At 34.7% G+C, this 12,569-nt stretch overlaps 1 protein-coding gene across 1 annotated transcript in view; it reads left to right on the forward strand.

Moving 5' to 3' along the window:
• The first annotated feature begins 1,415 nt into the window (after positions 1 to 1,415).
• The window catches only part of LOC132696676 (neuroligin-1-like), a 45,862-nt gene continuing 34,708 nt past the window's right edge, over positions 1,416 to 12,569 (forward strand). Inside the window, exon 1 of the mRNA XM_060661645.1 lies at positions 1,416 to 1,555. The gene's annotated coding sequence lies outside the window, so the exon portion shown is untranslated. The remainder of the gene's footprint in view (positions 1,556 to 12,569) is intronic.

Genomic DNA, 12,569 nt, shown 5'->3' on the forward strand with positions numbered 1-12,569 from the left:
TTTCTAAAACTACAAAAACTAAATAAAACTATTTACTAAATTTATCTATATGTGGTTTCGTAATGAAGTATTCTACACGAGATCTTTTGTTCTATTGTTGTAAAATGGAAAATGTAAATTTTTGAAAAACCACCATATTTCCTTAATGTTCAGATTTTCAGGATATGGGTAAAGAGATGCTAAAAAAGGCGTAAAAAAATAGGCCCACTATGTTGCGTACGACCGGAGTCAACTTTTTTTTTATAGGCGCTATATTAAACTTCCATATTTTCAAAATGCTCTTTAAAAATGCTTTTCAAACATTTTTATTTGATAAGATAAATCCGGAAAAATAACAAAAATATTATTTAAGGCCTTGATATTGCTGCGTGTCCCAGGAGATTCCAGGTGAAGTTAATATCCGGAAAGATGTCAATCGGGTAGAGCTATGTTTAGGCGTCTGAAAAACAACCTTGTCACCTACGGGAATTTTGCTAAGGGAAAAAGGAAGCAACCTCCAGATGAAAATAAAGAAAATTTGCTCTTGCAAAGTGTGGTTGAGAGACATCTTTGCAACAGGTGTTGCTCGTTTAACAGCGAATAGTATTTGAAAGGGTCATCCTTATCGTGAACGGCCTTGCCAGAGACTTCTGGATGGCGATAGTGTTAGAAGCTTGATTATTTTTTGGCATACTCTATTTTTCTTTAATTTAAGAGACGTTGTATCTCTTACAGTTTTGAATATCCCTATGTACATCATAGTGGACACCCTGTATAGAAGTATACGAATTTTACTATTTACACATCATTGTTTGCATTGGTACTAACCCATTTTAATTGTAGGTAAATAAACAAAAGTTGATTTTGTTCATTTCTGTTTTATGTTTAATGGCAAGAAATGGAACTACAGCACATTTATGTATTTCTTGTTTCTCATTAGTGTAATATAATTATTAATTGGTTTAAATATTGAAACTTGAACGTAATGCGTTTTTAAAAAAACAAGGAATTCCGAACAATTCCCAGGAATTACTATTTTATTCTAATCCTCTAGACAGTTAGATTTTTATTTAAAAAGTCATTCCTTCTTCTTATTTTCAAAACCATTTCTGTGAAATTTATAAAAAATATCAATTTTTTTAGTATTGGAATATATGAGAGCTATGGAAACTTAATATCTAGGCCACCTCGCAGCCTAAAACATGTGGACTATTCTACCTAGCTTTAAGCTCCCAGGCAAGGGTTCCTTTTGAAGACGGCGTCAGCTGCATCTCTTTTAGTCCGTCACTGTCCAGAATTGGAGAAGTCGTTCGCGCGGAGAGCTACGGCGACGATATCGATCGATAGAGACCGCATGCGTTGGGAATAAGGGATGTTGGAGTTCTCAGCGTCCTGGTCCAGCCCGGGCTATGCGGCAGTCACGGTTTGGACGTCCGGAACGCGAAAAGTGCCTCTTTCCCGCTACCAATCAGAAGTGGGGACAGCGGTGTTGATTTGAACTTCCACTTTTCTATGGGGCTCAGCTAAGTAATCAGTTTTTGGGCAGAGTTAAACGATTGGGTCGAAAAATTAACTGGTAAGTTGAAAATTCGGTAGAAATAATTTGGAGGTTACTCTAGATTAAAAGTTTCGTGCTGCTCAGGGATGTCCGGCCGCCAGTGATATAAGGTTAAGTTGAAAAACTTTCTAAACATGCACTCTTTGGATGTTGGAAGGGTCCATTTCTTAAATATTGCTACCGGCAGCGATTTTCTGAAGAAATGATGGTCCTTGATGGGTGGTGCGATGAGATCATATGCCAAAAATTCGATTAAAGCGCAATGGGTTAGAAAGTATTCCGGCAGCGCGAAAAGTGCGCAAGAAATTGACACGGTGAGATAAATTATTCCCGTGGAAGTATGTCTTTTGTGGTAGATTCGGCGCATTAAGATCTCATTCTTGCTTTAGGGTTTTGGCATCCAAACGAGTCACCGCTCTTTAGCAGGGTGATTTTTAATTTTCAAATTTTGAACGTATAGCTTTGCTAAAATTCTTTCAATCTCTAGACTATTGAAGCCATGGTGTTTGCTTTTGCAGGAAAATGCAAAGTTGGCTGTTTGTTTTTCACTTTCGCTAGATTAAAAGGTACATGAGTTCATCTACTGACAACAATAACATCGAATGAAAAACCCTTTGACTAAGTTGTAACTGATCATAACTTCACCAAATAACTCTGAGAGAAGCCATGTGATACGAGTTTTGCTAAAATTCATTACTGAAAAACGGATTAGCAAATAAAGTTCCTAGATGAAATGAACACCTTCTCGAATAATTTCCTAATGTAAACTTTACCTGCACGTTTAATGCATGCCTAGGCGCTAGGTGGCCAAAACCTTTGTGTGGAATAAGATCAGATCAGAGTGGATTAGGCTTGTAAAGGCTAGGCTAGATTAATACGATAAGTGTTCCCAACTAAACTGATCTGCTTGGACCCATGATATCGAACTCGACCAGACTGAACTGAACCACTCTTACCCATTCTCATCATTGTCATTGTAAATATTTGATCATGCTAGTGACAAAATATTTTTTTATTTAGGATTTTATTTCAAAACCGACTTACTTACTTACTGACTTACTTGGTTTTATGGATGGCGAATATAAATCAATGAATAGGTGCGATACGTGGAACTTTTTAAACACTTTTGGAGCAGGTTAAAACAACAACAATTATTTTCACAGGTCACAAATAATAACACACAGAACAGAACAGCTAGACGCAAATAAGTTTTGATCTCAAAATAAAATCGCCCTGCCTGAAAAGATGCTCCAATATTGTGTAGGTATATGTCGCCAAAGTCATTAGTAATGTGGTAACTAGTTTGTTCGTAAAAAATATTTGAAACTGACACTAAACACTAAAATTATTGATAATGGTTCTGAGACTAGGAGAAAAGATGCCTTTCATTTGACCGTACCTATATGAACCAGTCGGTCCTAGCTGAGAGTATATTTGTTCTTCTTTGCAGAACTTCCTAGAGTGCGGAAAAGCAGAAAATCTAACGATACTTTATAGGCAGATTTTACAGACATGAAACTAACCAAAACTAAAATCAATTGAAAAGGAAAATAAGTAAAACCTGCCAACCATCTATGAAACCAATTTCAATTTAATCTAGAACTAGTATTAACCATAACTGCAAAAGTTACTCTATATAAATTTTATGATGGTACATTCAGCATATTTTTACAGAGGTAAGCGTGTCACCCAAAGCAAGCTTATGGAAATGTGTGAAAATTTCTCTATAAAAAGGTAACAAACATAAATTATGAACAGGATTTTATAATTTAACGACCTTTATAACCCCAAAACATGAAAAAGTCAACGAAAAAAAAATTTACGTTCTGTTTGTTTGTTTGATCTGTATATTTTAATATTGGTGACAGCTCTGTTCTCGTTTCTATCCTCTCATTTATTCAAACAACATCCTTTTATGGTAGGGGTGATTAAAATAAATATATTTAACTTTACTGTTAATTATTATAACTTTTGGGTTATTCTGTTTAAGAATCGAACCCTTCATTACTGATTACACAAAACGTATTTGACGAACAAGGTCAAGATAAAATATTTGTGATAACTGGTCAGAAATCTAGCTAAATTTTTTAGATAATTCTAGGTAACAATTTCAATAAATGTGGAAATATAAAAATCCACGAAAAGGATGAAACAGATTGTGACCGAGCATTTCAACATTTGGATGAGTGTGCCGAGAATCAGGTTTTTTGCAGTAATGGTAGTTATAGTTACCATCTAGTTATACATGAGCACCTTAACGCTTAAAAATATTTTTTGGTAACGGTAATTTTTTGGTAGGCTACGTACCGAAAATAAAATATAGATCATAAGTAAGTATTAAACAATTATTAAAAGTTTGTGGTATTTAGTTTAATGGTTTCAAAATTGTTATATTTTGGTACCCAATAAAAATATCGGTTCCCATTTTTCCGCGAGTGCTTTGGCATGTGCCTAGTTTTATTCATAGAGGCGACCATCATTATGGATAAGCATTTCTGTATTTTGTTTAAATTAAAAAGATCACTCACCCAGAGTGCCGACTTGCGAAAAAATAAATTAGAACTCGTAGCAAACGTTTTACTTTACGAGCAAATATCCCGGATATTTAATCTCGACATCATCCCATGAAAATCCTATTACGAAGACTAGCGTCATGAAATGTGAAATGGCTTATATAGGAAAACCGTCAGCCTGTCTCTGTAACGTTGATGGAGATGGACATTGAGAATTTACAGAAAGAATTAAAAAATCGCTATTCTATTAATTTGAAATCGTAATATAGATATAAAAACATAACGGAAATAGGTCATCTGAGTAGGGCCTTATTTTTCGGTTCTATTTTTATTATTTTTTTTGTAATCTATAGAACTCAAAAATGTAAGAAAAACATTTGAACAAAAAACAAAAAAAAATGTATTAAAAAATAATGAAACCAATTCTAATGTTTTATCGCTTCTATTTTCTTAGATTTTGTAATTTACGATGAACAGGTATTAACAGGAATTTATTTGAAAGCAGCAAATTACTCAGTTATACTAAGCGGAACTTAAAGCACTTTTATTTATTTCAATTTTTTAACTTTTGCAATATTTTATGTTTTAACCATTGGGAAAACAGTAAGGAGTGTAAGGAATAATAAAATGTTAATCGTGGGTATAATTTATAATGTATTTGAGCTACAACTTAATGGTACACGTTTTCTGTCATTATTTCTGGCAGCTGGGATAGTAGGTAGAAAGAAGACATAATCACTATGAGTAATCACATTCGCGATTGAAAAAAACCTGAAAACGGCACTATGGGTAGTGAAATTAGCGATTGACGCCGAAAAAAATGGCCAAACTACATTTACTTTTTTAAAATATTTTTATTTTTAATATTTTTTCAATTTGCAATAAAATGTCCGTTTCATCATTTTATTTTATATTGGTTGTTTTTATATGTTTGTGAATTTCATCGTTTCAGCTTGGGCAGTTTTGGCGATCTCTAACCGTTACAGTACTTTTTACTGAAAGAGTGGTGTTGCCGTAGCTCAATAATAAATAGAAACAAAATTTTGAAATTATGAGACCTGACTAAATTCGACATGCGCACTTCATTGCAGCATAGGGCATTTATATATTTAATTCGCTATTTGTTTTGTTTTAATTTTTTTATGTATCTTTATTAAATTTGAAATAAAGGGAGATGAATTAGCAAGCACTGCATTTTTATTACTTTTATCTATAATTTGAAGATAGATTTTTATTCAATTTTTACGCTACCTAACGCCAGAAAATTAATTAGGGCTTTTGCTTGCGGTGGCATTGGCAAATACGGTTCGATATTTATTTTCCGCAAAATACTTTAAAAAATATGCACTGCAGTTATTCCTGAATCAAATGTTTATTACGTTATTGAATGTACAAATAAATCGACAGATTTGGATTGTTTCAAAAAAGTGTAGTAGGAGTAATAGGATTGTGGAATTTCCTGTCGACTCACATTTCGAAGACGAATTTTTTTATACACATGCCATAAAGTATTGTTATCATTAAAATCACACCAAGTTCACAACCTCTCTCATAAAATAGAACCGGTTTCATTGTCTTCTCTTTCGCGTACGAAGTCCTTTTCGAATCTCCTATAAATATTCGTAACATTTAATTTGGCCTGTGAGGATTTTATTTATTTGCGCTACAGGGGTTTTAAGTTTTGGAATTTAGTAGCCTAGACCCAGATTGCGCGGGTACACCCTTGTGAGATTTGTTCTCATGGGGCTACTTAATACCCCGCGTCCCGAAGAAGATCTAATATAAGAAGTCTGTTGTCTAGAGAAGTTAAGACGTTTTTCCAGGATTGTGCCGGTATAATATTAATAATTAACCGGATTTTTCAGATCCAGCTAAGTGTTTTCGAATGAGAAACCTTGATCTTTTTGGTAATAGTGCATTATAGGTCGGAAGTCACACAAGTGTTATTTTTAGCAGGAGTATTCAGTTAGACCTGACATTTGTTATGGAGCAGTAAACAAATCAATAACGTGTCGAAATCATCAAAATTTATTACCAAAACGAATGCTTCGTTCGGAAAGCGTTTGGCGCTTCTAATTTGTCCTGTATGATTGATGCAATCTGGAAACGTATAAATGAGGGTCCACGTGCTCAAGAACTAGGAGTTTTGCGAATGTCAACCTGGCATCACATAAGATGTAATTGACTTAGGAAGCAAATCCTAATCGGTGATAGGCTTTGCTCTAGAACAGTTGAATGACGATCCCGGTTCTGGAACAAAAAAAAATTTGGTGATGAGGCTTATTTCTGTTAAGGTGGCTTTGTCGAATTTGAAGCTACAAAACACCCTCACATTCAGAAAAAGTAACAGCATGAACTTACGGCCAACTATGAGAGACATAGAGTTAAGGTTCTGTCATCACAATAAATATTAATTATCATTGTCAAAACAATATAAATGCAAAACAATTAAATAGAAACACATACCTATATGAATGCAGAATTATTAAAATAAATATTAGCAATTATTTTTGATGAGAACAAAATTACTCTCAAGGTATTCCTGAATCGAATAGAAGCAATGAGTAAATTTTTTGTTAGAGAGGATTTTAACAGATGTCGACAGTGTACAGTGTGTAATTCAAAGAATTAGAAACATACTTTGACATCGTATGCAGTGGGATAGTAATTAAATCATTCCTTAAATTATAAGAGTGATTTTTGGTTGTGGATGATGTGACCACAACAATTTGATGAGACCCATCAGCTTAATATTGTTACCTACCTCTCGAGTGTCAGCCGGTATTTTCAAAATTTGCGTTTTATCTTTATTTAAGAGAAGATTTTTGACACCGAACCATCGTTTCACTAGATCCAACGCAGCATTTGAGGTGTCAAAGTTTTAATACTCCCGCTGAAGGTAACAAATGTCTTGTCATCCGCAAAGTGGAAATATTTGATGGAAATCATATTATTACTCAAATCATTCACATATACGATAAAAAAATAACGGACCCATATTTTAATTCCTGGGCGTTTGTAAGTTCGTTGGTAAAGAAAACCAGTTCAGATAACTTTCAAGAAATTTCAAAGGCTATTCCATAGTGTTCTAATTTTTTTAATAAAATATCATGAGGCACGCCGTCAAAGGCCTTGGACAAATCGCATAGTGTTATGACACTGTGAAACCATACTCTATATACCACAGTGACTTTTCAGTTCGAGACGTCGTCCAACTAGTCAACCAGGTCGTGGGATTCTGTGTTCACTGTTTTTGTTCTCCTTGGTTCCCTTAAATGTAGACATCATAAACCACAAACTATTGACTCCTTATAGCAAAAATCAAGGGTGAAATTACTGCTATTGTGCAATCACACACAAAGAACATTTGGGACCAAATTTTGCAAACAGCATTCTTAATAGGAAACAATTTATATGGCTTTCAAAAACTTGAAATTTTGTGCTTATAATATAAATGTATTATAAAGAGTTAAAACAGCAAAACAGTAGTAAAGATAAAAACTTAAAGTTTAACAAAAAGGCCAGTTCATTGATATCAAAAACCAAATTCTCAAATCAAACATATGCGTAGATTTTTTATATGCGGTAATTGAAATGAGAATGTTATAAATTGATGTATATGTTGGCCAATAAATATTAAGGGTTTGCCAGATCTCCTTTAACTATATTATCCTTTTTTATCTTCATTCTTAGGCTAAACACGTATATAGTCTATTTGCATGCAACTTGTAATCAACAGCCACATAGACCAAACCCAGACAGACAGACTAGATAACCCCATAGACCAAAAACACCAGTATTACAGCGTGTACGATTTTGTTACTGCCATAGGAACTTAGTAACATGACGCTACATTCTGGATGAGCCGTAAAACATTGCAAAATCCGGAAAATCATTGGCCCAACTAATTAGTTTTGGGTGAACAGACAAATTTATAAAACCCTTTCTCTCCTTTTGTGATCTGATGATTTTTCAGATTGGGAGCGTCAAAGTTCAAGATCATTGTTATCTACGCATTTTTTTGCAAATAATAAAGCAAAGATGAAAATAACAGTGAGAAGAAATTTATTTACTCATTTCCTTTATAAATGTGGTATATTAAGAGATGTTTCAATTTTTATTTAATCAACAAATTGTTTATATCTTTTTAGTTTTAATTGCTGTACTAGCAAATTGCCACCATGTCTACTTTTGTATTACAATGGTCATAGTTTTTCTTATTTTTTTTATAATGGGTGTTTTTTTCGATGTATAGAACTTTAAGTTGGCATTACTATTCAAGATGGCGACCGATTTAACAGCTGTCAAGTGATTTATTCTCAGTTTGGTTTGGCAATTCATCATGAATAGACTCACGCCTGAACAACGCTTGCAAGTAGTGCAATTTTATTTCGAAAATAATGGTTCTGTGCGGAATACGTATCGCGCACTACGTCCATTTTATCGTCGACCAAATCGTCTATCAGAGCAGTTAATTCGATTAACCATGGAACTCGCATCCCCAGAGACGCCGTACGGTGCGTACAGAAGAAGCTATTGCTGCTGTAGAGCGTAGCATTGAGGAAGACCCGAATTCCGAATGAGTCCATCCGCCATCGAGCACAGGAATTGGATCTGTGTCCATCCACTTTATGGACGATTTTGCGGAAGGGTCTTGGTTTACGTGCTTACAAAATCCAATTCGCGCAAGAAAAAGGAAGCCAACCGATAATCAAATAAGGCGTAGATTCGTCGAATGGACCCAGAACGAGATTGCCGTTTTTCCCGATTTTCATAAAAGAATTTTGTTTAGCGATGAAGCGCACTTCTGGTTGAATGGCTACGTCAACAAATGAAACTGCCGCATTTACATCCAGAAAAACTGACTGTTTGGTGCGCTTTATGGGCTCGCGGAATCATTGGTCCATACTTCTTCAAAAACGATGATGACCAGAACGTTACAGTCAATGGTGATCGGTATAGAGCTATGATTACTAACTCTTTCATTCCTGAATTGAATAATCATGATGTCCAGGAGATGTGGTTTCAACAAGACGGCGCAACATGTCACACAACTCGTGCCATAATCGATATATTGAAAGACACGTTTGGTGACCGCCTAATTTCACGTTTTGGACCTGTGAATTGGCCTCCAAGATCTTGTGAATTAACACCGCTAGATTACTTTCTGTGGGGCTATGTAAAGTCATTGGTCTATGCGGATAAGCCACAAACGCTTGACCATTTGGAAGACAACATTCGCCGTGTTATTGCCGATATACGGCCACAAATGTTGGAAAAAGTCATCGAAAATTGGACGTCCAGATTGGACTACATCCGAGCCAGCCGTGGCGGTCATATGCCAGAAATCATAATTAAAATGTAATGCCACAAGATTATCTTTCGGATAAATAAAATTCATGTCAATCGAATAATCCATCGTTGTTTTATTGCAACTTAAAGTTCTATACATCGAAAAAACCATTGCTGTTGTTCGGTTCAACTCTGTGACGTGCAATCAATCTTGAATGCAGTTTTTTCGGACACATATAAAGCACTAGCTTAACTAAAATCGCTTATGTAAATTATAAATAATAGGGTACTTAAAACCGATTTTTATAATACCACAAAACTTAACTGACTAATAGAAGAAACTTAACACACATAAACTTATATGGTGAGAACGCACTAAAACTAAATCTGATTACTTGAGATACGACCTTTATGATTGATTTTATAGCTAGAGCTTGCCTATGGCATTAAAATAAGCCATGTGTCTATTGAACAATCCTCTAAATAACCTAAAAACCAGCAAACGTCACCTATATTTCCAAAATGACTGAAAAACTGCACTTAGCTGCATTTTCATTCCACACACGCCATATTAAAAGGATAAATTCATATTTCTTCGAATCCCACCCTATCGGGGTACCGCTTTATTGTTCGCGTCTCGTTTAAGCTTCGACTTGTCTTGCTATAAACCGCGATCATAATTCAAAAGGAATTTAGTTACGGTCGGCCGTGCTGCATAACAACAAACTTCGGCATGACGTGCTCGGTATCTCACTCGATTCTTGGACGTGACTTTGAGGATATCCACGTCGCGTTGGAGGAACAGGCTATTGTTATTCAACCGAATGACCGACATGGACCCTGCTATCCAGACACGAGACGGTCTCGTCTCGTAAACCCCCCATTTATGCTAATAGCTTATACGTAAATTATGGATTATGTAATCATAAGTTTTAAGTTATTAAAGCTATTTAGTTTAGCATAAATTTGAGGATTTGTTTCTAATTATCAATATATTTGTTTCACAAAAATACAATTCAAGAATGAAACAAACAAAAGCTATACAGTATCGAGAAAGACATGCTTAACTAAACAAATACACGATAACACCTAAACCAACCTTAAAATAAACGACTACTTTAAGTGAAATCAAAAATTCAACATGAAAAAAGCACCTTTTTCCAATTGTTGCTTTAAAAATTTTAATTAAATTTAGAAGAGCTCAAAAAATTACAAGAGATTAAAAGGTTTGCATTTTCGAATCTGCAAAAAATATAAGAGGTGCATTCTAACAGCCATTCTTGTTCTTCGCAAGTGTAAAATACACGGGATAATGATTTTTCAGACATATTAATAAATAAATAATAAATAAATAAAATAAATAAATAAATAAACGAACGACAGATGCATCGTTTATTAATTTATGTTTACGTCTAATATCATGCTGTTGCTATAAATTGAACTTTTCCAACTGTTTGATACCAGTTATAGTTTTAATAGCAAGTGAAATTTTATGATTCTAAATTTGGAAGAGTACCTCTGACGGCCAGCCAAAGGATATATTGTAACTCTCTCTATAGCTATGGAGCTTTATCTAGGTTCGCTTCTTTGATTAGACTCCAGCAGCTTCGATAGTCGTTCCTTGATGTAGCTCGTTTGGTTATGGCTGACAGATGCAGCCAGGTGGTAGGCTTTTTCATTAGCATAGCATGTGTTGTACCTCTGAACGCATGTATCTCTGGACAAAGTATGTTTACAGTTATCTAATTACCCTTGTGCTAAAATGAAAAACAAAATTTCAATAAAGTTTCATGCCCATCTATTAGATAGCGACGTAATTCAATTGGCGTTGGAACGTCTGATCAGGCTCCCCATTTTAGATTTGTCGGTCGCCAAGTTAATTCAAGTGGTCCGTGTTTTTTTTTTGTGTAATTTTGGTGTCAGTGAGTTTTCGAGATGTAGTTTTTACGCAGAGTAGGTACTTGAAGGGTTATTGTTACATGTGGATAAAAAGAAAATTGAAATATTTTTTGATATAAAAAATAAGCCTTGCTTTGACGACAAATTGCATATAGGCATGTCCAGAGGTACATGTACACGAGTTTTGAACTTGTAAGATTTTTTAAATAGCTCTCTTCTTTAGGAGAATGCCTCGTAGCAAAGTAGGCAAGAAACGATCTCCCGTGGATCGAAAACAATTAAAAATAGCGGTTAATGCGGTCGCTAAAGAAAACATGAAAATAAGACTCGCAGAAACTTGTCAAGAAACATAAAGACTCAGGGAATGACGATTGGAGATATATTTGAAACAGGCAGCTAAGATGCAATACGGACTCACAATGTTTTTGGCATATTCTCATGCAAAATCCAATAATAAAAACATTCCTGACCAATGGGAATCATCAAAATGTACAGGTAGAGAATGGCTTAGAAATTTTCTGAAACGACAGCCTTAAATAACTTTGCGGAAACCAGAATCAACTAGCCTGGCCAAGATCCACCAGTTTCAACACTTCAATGTTGAAGCGTTTTTTACAAATCTTCCGATACTCCAAGTTTGGATCAAGCCAGATATACAATATTAATAAGACTGCCTGACTGACCAAGGATCTTAGCACCGAAAGGAATAAAGCAGTTGGGCAGTATGACATCAGGAGAAAAAAGATGATATAAAGTTGATATTTCCTCGTGTCCAATTTAAGGATTTTATGCTAAATGGTGCCCCTACTGGGACAGTCGGTGCAGCTAGATGGTCAAATAAAAAAAATTTTTTGGATTATGTGAAACATTTTTTGAAAGAGGTCAAGGCATCTAAGGAAAAGTCAGTTTTGGTCATTTTTGATAACCACGAAATCCATATAAGCATAGTACTCATAAACTTAGCTAAAGACAATGGTGTGGAATTATTGACGTTTCCACCACACACGTCTCATAAATTACAACCATTAGAAAGAACGGTTTTTGGTCAGAGAAAAGGAAAAGAATAGGAGAACGGAACCAGGGAAAAACACGCATTTTGATATGGACACAAAAAAAAAATTGATAGAAGCAGAGAAAATGAAAAATAACTAAGGTTACAAGGAAAGTATTGGATGACAGCTCATCAGATGTCACTGATAGTTTCAACCTAGATTTTGGAACTTTGGAACGTTCGTGTTTCGCAAATAAATATTTTTTTGAAAGTTGGTTTCAATTATTTAATGTATAATTTCCAATTAAAAGAGTGTATCTTTTTCATTTAGTCCCTG

The sequence above is a fragment of the Cylas formicarius genome, unplaced genomic scaffold, assembly GCF_029955315.1.
Source record: "Cylas formicarius isolate icCylForm1 unplaced genomic scaffold, icCylForm1.1 PGA_scaffold_1__22_contigs__length_36826433, whole genome shotgun sequence".
Taxonomy (NCBI): domain Eukaryota; kingdom Metazoa; phylum Arthropoda; class Insecta; order Coleoptera; family Brentidae; genus Cylas; species Cylas formicarius.